We start from the raw sequence: 8,190 nt of genomic DNA, 5'->3' as shown, positions 1-8,190 counted from the left end.
GTGTGGCTCACCTCTGCTCTCATCCTCCATGAAGACCAACTAAAGCTACACATAGCTACAATTTATTAACTACCACTATGTTCATCAGTATATTTACAGGAATCTCGATCGTTTGTATCTTTTCTCAAGATAACTGACCATCTTCTAGAAGCAACCTAATGAAATGATATCAAAGTTGGATGTGCTTTATCCTGGCATGAAATGTAGCATTATTTACTAGATGTGTATCACTCATGCTATCACTATACAACTTTACATTCCTTTTTCCCCTTGCCAAGTTTTATCAAGAAACTTTACAACCAAATAATCTCCTTGTTAACCTCAATAATAGCAATATACTAAATTTCTATGGTTGAGAGCGTAGCAATCTATTATAACTTGGAAACCCAACTAACCACAGTCTTTACCAAAGTAAATATATAACATGTTTTGCTTCTCTTGCCATCAAAATCTCCAACAAGATTAGAATCCATATAACCTTGTATATCAATCCTTGCACCACCAAAGCAAAGAGCTTCATTAACTGATCCTTTCAAGTACATGAGAATCCACTTAATCACCTCCTAATGAAATTTTATTGGGTTACTCATAAATCTACTGACAACTCCCATTGCACATGTTATATTAGATCTTGTGCAATTATAACATACATGAAACTTCCAACTACTAAAGCATACAAAGTCTTCTTCATATGTTCATTCTCTACTTTAGATTTAAGCAATTTTTCTTTGTATAAATAATAGTGACTACTCAAGGGAGTGCAATCTAGCTTTCTCTCACTCATGTTGAATCTATTAAGCTCCTTTTCAACATACTCTAACTTGGACAACTTCAGTATACTTGTACTTATATCTCTACTGATTCTCATATCAAAAATTTTCTTTGCTTGACCTATATATTTCATTTTAAAGTCATTTAATAACTATTCTTTTAGATATCTTATCTTCTCCATATCTGAACAGGCAATCAGCATGTCATCCATAAATAAAAGCAGTAACATTTATTAAACTGTTTGAAAAAAATAATAGCTGTATGTATGGCACTGTGTACTCATTATCTAATATAAACTTGTCAAATATCTATATCACTCTATCTTGACGCTTACTTCAATCTGTATAAGCTCCTCATGAGCCTACACATAGAATTTTCATTACCTGTGACTACATATCCCTAAGGTTGCATCATACACAACTCTTTGTCAAGGTCACCATGAAGAAATGTTGTATTTACATCCATCTGCTTTAGATGTAAATCCTCAACTATTACCATGCTCAGTACAACTTTGATTGTAGTCATCTTAACCACTGGAGAGAAGATTTAAGTGAAGTCCACTCTTTCCTTAAGTTGAAAATCTTCAACTATAAGCCGAGCCTTGTAGCGCTTTCTACTATGAAGTTCTTCTTTCAACCTATAAAACCACTTGTTCTACAGTGCTTTATTGTCATCTAGTACATCTTTCAACTCTCAAGTCTGATTCAACTCAAGTGAATGCATCTCATCATCCATGGCTTACTCCCTCTTCTTTGAAACATCAAATTGAATGACATCATAATTGCCCTATGGTTCACCATTATTTGTTAGCAATTATTTTTGAGCAATATATATGACAAGGATGGAGAATACCCTTGTATTGGCTTTGGGATTATGAGCATATCCTTATTTCAGTACCAAGAGTTTGAGGTACTCTATGTTCTTCATCAGCTTTATCTTATTGATCATCATCATCATCCTCAATTTCAATATATTTGGAAGAATCTTTAGAAGTCCCATTTCTATCCTTATATATTCCATTTTCATTGAATTTAACATCCTTACTCTAAATGAATTTCTAATTCTGATAATCCTAGAATTTGTAACCAAATTCATTTGAGACATATCCAAGTACATTTGATAGATTTTGGATCAAGCTTACTTCTAGATCCCGCGTCAATTTGAACGTAGGAGGAATAGCCAAAAACTTTGAGGTAGGATATACTAACCTCATGATGTAAGAGATATGTGGTTCAAGAAATTTGAGGTAAAATATTCTTCATTATTTAAGTTCTATATTTATTAAATTTATTACCAATAATTTATATTTTGAAATTCTTAAAAAGGAGATTATGTAACTTTCAGAACATAATGTTAGGATAAGAAATAATTTTAAGAAGAGAGGTTCCAATAGATTGAGAGATATGTTCATTAATATTAAAAAGTCAGGTTAGTGGCTCCTAGAGCTTGTGGAGGGCGTTTGGGGTGACTTGACCAGAGCCTAAATTTGCCTCGAGTATACTAAGAAGAGGGAGCATAATAAAAGAATATAGTATCTGATTGTGGAGGCTTAGGAAGCTTACTTTATACGGGTGCATTAGTACCTCACAGTGAGCATAGAAAATGATTAGTAACATTTTAATCATAATCTAGTTTCATTTATTTAAAATTATTATTTTACCAAGTTCTTTTGCAGAAAGATGTGCTTAGTATAGATAGACAAACATGTTGGAGTTGCACACACACACACACAAACACCAAAAGTATCACTAGTGGGTTGATAAAAAATCAAGAAAACCTCACGTGAATTTTAAAATAACTTGTTTCCATGTCTATAGTTATATGGGTAACATTTATTCCATTTCTTGCAGGATGATTATGTACGAATTTGGAATAGTCAACCTTCCACTAGGGAGGGATCCTCTTTGGGATCAACACAGTTCCCTGACTATAGCACCTGGTCACAGGCGATCAGAGGCAGGTAGAAGTAGAGAGTGTATGGATTAGACTCCCAAGCATATGCATATGAGATAAATGCATCCAGCTCAGCATCCTATGAAAATTTAGGCAATGAGGAGAAGAGCCAAAGGGTGGCTACTCTTATCAAAGAGATAGAGTGGGTGTGACATATATAAAATTGACATATTAACACAACAATATGATCATATAAGAAACAAAAATAAAAGAAGTAGGCTCAAGAGCCTAAGAAAGTGAGGAGACCAAGGGCGGTAAGGTCTACTATATGCATTATAAAATGTAATGAACTGAATGTTAAATTTTGCAAACTATTTAAGAACATGTTATGGTTTAATTGTTACATTTTTTTAATTAATGTTCTTTTGATATTATTCTTTGTCTATAAAGCTAGTTTTGATTTATATTATCTTATTATAACGCGTTGGAGTGAGCCGCTATAAAATATAAATATTTTAAGTGTAATTAGAATGTTAGAATTTTTTTTTTTTAATTTTGGTACATGTTTCTGACAAATTTTCTATAGATTTTCCATTGGAAATGAAAAATACCAAAAAAATTATGAATTTTTCAACGAGGATGATGATGTTGTTGCATGAAATTTTGGTTGTTCCATCAGTTGAAAATTTTCGGCTGATCTATATGCTAGAAATTTCATTGAAAACTACTAGGGAATATTTTACTTCCTTAGAATTTTCATGTAGCATTACATTCGTGGATAACTGGGGCTTTGCTGAATCAGAAAAGTTTCCATCAATTTTTTTTTTCCATCCGTGAAATATTTCCTACCTATATTTTACCGCAAAAAAGACTTTCATCATAAATTCACATTTTAGTCCTGATAGAAAATGCGTCAGAAATCAATAATTTTTCTATAGTATCTTACATGAAGGGATTAGCATTTGCTGGCTAAAATTCTTTGACTGGTATGTTTCTTGTAGTTTAAGTTTCATAAATCAATCTGATTTAAATAGATTCAGTCAGACATCTTGTAAGAAAAATATTTGGCAAAAAAGCTAATTAAATTAGAAGAAACATTTAATTGGAATAATTCTTAATAAAATGTAGTTGATATCGATTTGTTTGAAAAGCATTAACAAAAATTTCATGCATTTTATCTATGATATTTCTATGGATCTTAATTACTTCTTGTCTATGAAGCATTGTAGTGTTAACTTCATCGAGTTAAGCAAAATAAAATGAAAAAAAAAAGATATTTGAAAAGGCAAATAAAAGCTGTAGAATATTAAAACAAAAATTAAAACCATCTATAAGTAAAAATTAAACAAATTTAAAATTAAAAATGAAACAAATAAATCAATAATTGGGCAATAACTGCATGACCTACTGTACACTAGATGTAAGATAGGGCATTGAACTTAGACTTCTTAAGTTAGGGTATTTACTTTTCTGTTTAATACTTCAATGGTATTTTATTTTCCTTACATGTTTTTTATCTGCATTTTATATTTTATTCTTGCTCTATTACAAAGCCCAAATAACTTATCATAAACTTAAACAAAAAACTTAAAATAAAAAATGCTTACTTATAACTTTAACTATAACTAAAAACTGTAACATTAGTTAGGAAATAAAAAAGTGACACTAGAACATTGATCGATATTTCAAGCCTCAAGTTTTATGTGCAAAAAACCTTCTTGATTTACCAAGAAAAGAAAAACAAACTAATGAACTGTGGATATTGCATGCTTGAGTATTGGATAGTTTGGAATTGAGTCTTATTAGGCCTTTAGGAAAATTTTTCAATTCAAAACAAATATATAATATAGAACGTTAAACGATTAGAAAAAGAAATTGGCATCCGGCCATATTCATAGTATATTGTTTCTATTTTTTATTTTGGCATCTCCTTGTCTACTGATTTGGATAGACTACTTGACTTATTAGGATGAAATTTTATCTGTGGGGAGATTTTCTCCTCGGGATAATCTATTTTTAAGCTTTTTATAAAAAAATTAATTATACAGATTTTGCATTCAATATGCGTGGCATTGCATTAAAAATCAACATAAAAATAAAATTTTGATTGTGAAAGTTCGTTAGGGATGTTAGTCCCCTTATGAACTGGCCCAAGGCTAATAAAGAGATAGAGAGGTGAATCAGTATTTAAAACAAACACAATCTTAAATCCAAAAAAAAGATTCACCACAATCAAAACCAACGATGCAGAAATTAAATGCGGAAGCAATAATAAGAAAAATCTTGACCTACGTCCACTCCTTAGAGACACCCTCCAGGTATTGCACTAAATAAGTGCCTCTCCTTTAACCCCACAGCTAGGTGGAGAAGCCCTTATAAAATCACTTCCACCTTCCTCGGTGCGGCGGAGTCGCCGGGTCCTTTGACACCAAAGAGATATTCTTCTTTGGTGAACTTCCCTAGAGATAAGCCTTGAATCCGATGGTATTAAGGTGCAAGCCTGCTGGAGAAATCGTGTGGAATCCCCCTCCACACTCCCTTGAGTCCCCCCTCACAGGATCTTCTCCCTCTCTCAGACTTCACCCATTCCTCACTCCCTTTCAAGCTCTCTCTTCAAGTTTCCCCCAAAAGAATGACGCTACAATGGCTGCCAAAGACACTTACAAAGTGTCATGTCATAGCTTTAAATAGAAGATCTCAAAACAAGCTCATTAATGTAATTTTCCGACATTATCGTCTAGGACGATACTAATATCGTCCTGTACGATCAGTACAATTTAAGCCCAATCAGCCGGGATGATTTGAGACGATCATAAGAAATTTGTTCATATCGTCCAGGATGATAATATATTATCCTGGACAATCAGTATAAATCATGGAATACCATCCTGAACATTGCCCTAAAAAACAGCTATCCGATGTCCAATCGTCCAGCATATCGTCCCGGACGATTTTTCGATCTTCCAGGACGATTTGACCGTGAAATCATGTCATAATTTTTTTCTTAAATTCCAGAGAAATTTTGGAAAAATTGTCCTGGCTCGTCCTGGACGATATTTTATAGTCCTGGACGATCCACCGGGATGATGTCCAAAAATAAGTAATTCTTAAATAGATATGGAGGAAAATTCTTTCTGTTTTGAGCCTATCGTCCTGGCCGATACAAAATTGTCCAGGACGATGTGTTTTGAATAATGACGGCTGCTTTAATGAGGATGCCCTAATTAGGGTTTCTGCTTTTGAACAGATCGTCCAGGCCGATATAAATATCATCCCAGACGATGTTTCCAAAAACAGTAAACTCTAAGGAACAGTCAAAAAATATTCCAAGTTACAAAGCATTAGAAGCCACACCAAATACAATATGCTTAAGAAAGGAAAAAGTGTACAAACTGCCTCAGACCTAGTCTACCCAATCTTGAGCTGGTTCCAAATTACAGTCTGATCGTGTGGACCTGAAATTTCAATAGATAAGGTAGTCGTATAGAAATAAGAGTGTTTGCTATCATCAAAATCATAAACCATGAAAACAGATCCACAACAGATTGCTTTTAGAATTAGAAGCATAATTTCACTTCATATGATATAGACCATTTTGGATCTGTAAATGTAGGTTTCAAATAAACCTAATCTTACGTACTCAACTAGGTTATGTAGTGGTATGTGGATGGGTAAAGGAAAGGGATAAGAAGGAAGCAGTATCATCAATCGCTCTCTGCTAGGGTTTCCGATTGGGCGATTCTGAGGGCTCCTCGGCCGGCTGGGGTGTGCACTCCTTAATGCTCCAGGGATGTTTATTCTTCTGTTGCTTTCTTTTGCTGTGGTGATTTGGTGTTTTTTTTTATTTTTTTTCGGCACTTTCGACCTTCCTCGCTGGAATGGTGGGGAAATGATTGTGTGATCCTGGTTTTTTTGAAAGATCGTTCAAATCTCAGTCTTTTCTTGATGCTCTTGCTGGTAGCCCCTCTGATGGTCGATTTCCTGACCTCAAACCTTCTTCGTTTCGTGGTTTACCGTCGCTCTGGATTACAGAGGAAGAAATCAATGCCCTTGTGATTCCTTTTCAATTTTCCTTAATTAGTTTTTTCCCTTCTAAGAGGCCTTCTCTGTCATCTATTCATAGGTTTTTTTTCTCCCTTAAGCTTATGGGTGAGGTTTATGTTACTTTGCTTGATCAGACGCATGTCTTGATCAAGTTGAGTAATGACCTTGATTACTGTAGGATTTTATTTCATTGTTCCTACTTAGTTCATAATTGATATATGACGTTGAACAAATGGTTTCCTCTCATTGATGTTGGTATTGAGTCGCATGTTATCCCTATCTGGGTCTCCTTCCCCAATCTCTGACCTCATTTGTTTCCCCTCGTATCCTCATTGGTTTGGGTTTGATTTTTGGTCGGCCTCTAAAGGTTAATACAACTACTTTCGTGAGTACTAGACTGTATGTATCTTGTGTGTTGTGTTTGACATCACAAAATAATATTCCAATAAAGTCTGGTTGGGTCCTGAGAATCTAGGATATATTCAACATGTGTCAATGGAAGCTTTCCCAGCCTTTTGTGCTTCATGTAAATGTTTAAGGCATTTGAGTGGTGATTGCTTGCCTCTTCACGTTGCCCCGCCAAATTTTGTTCCTCTAGTATCTAAACCATTGAATGTGATTGTTAGGTATGAGGGTGATAGGGGGAAAATTTTGTTTTTTTTTTGTGATGCCATTGATGGAGCTCTAGTTTTGTGTCCTACTATTGGTAATGACAGTAATGTTGCGCAATGATAATATTATTACTAATACTGTCGATGAAATAATTAATATTGTTTTTGATTTGTCTAATGATTTGAAATTGAATTTTTCTATTAGTGAGGCTAATCTGCTTGATGCTGAGTTAGGTTGTGTGGTGGCGCCTGAATTGGATGATGTAACTATGGCTAATAAAATATCGGCCTGAAACAAGTTCTGGGAACCGTCCAGGACGATCCAATTTGGTCTGATCGTCCTGGGACGATCTGGCGATCGGCCGGGCCGATCTGAGTATTATAAAGCAGAAATCAGTCGTTTTGAAGAGAGAGAAAATAAAAAAAATAAAATATCTGATTTTGAGGAGAGAGAAAGTCGAGGGAATTTTTGGAAAAGTTGATTTTCGGGCGACACGGAGCCGTTTTCGTCCGAAGAGACTGTTCAGGATATTGCTGTACGCAAGGTAAGGCACATTCCGCCTTTCTCAATTTTCAGAACCGTCGTGCTTGGCGGTATTTTCTGTCCGGATTTTGTTTCCGTTAGCGATTTTCGTCCATATCTTTTGATTGGTTCAGTTTTTACCGTGTAACTTTCTGTATATTGTTGAAGTGCCGAGTGTGCACATTTTGGTTATTTTCTGAAGATTTTTATCCGGGTATTTTTGATTCGGCAGTGTTTTTAGTCGACTGCATTTTTCTACGAAATTGAAAATTATCTATGCAGTGGAATAAATGTTCTGAAATGTGATTATCTACATTCTGTGCAAATTTGGTAATTTGTGTTTTTCAG

Source organism: Dendrobium catenatum, unplaced genomic scaffold (assembly GCF_001605985.2).
Source record: "Dendrobium catenatum unplaced genomic scaffold, ASM160598v2 original_scaffold_72516, whole genome shotgun sequence".
Lineage (NCBI taxonomy): Eukaryota > Viridiplantae > Streptophyta > Magnoliopsida > Asparagales > Orchidaceae > Dendrobium > Dendrobium catenatum.
The sequence above is the reverse complement of the archived record's forward strand: the minus strand, read 5'-3'. Positions refer to the sequence as shown.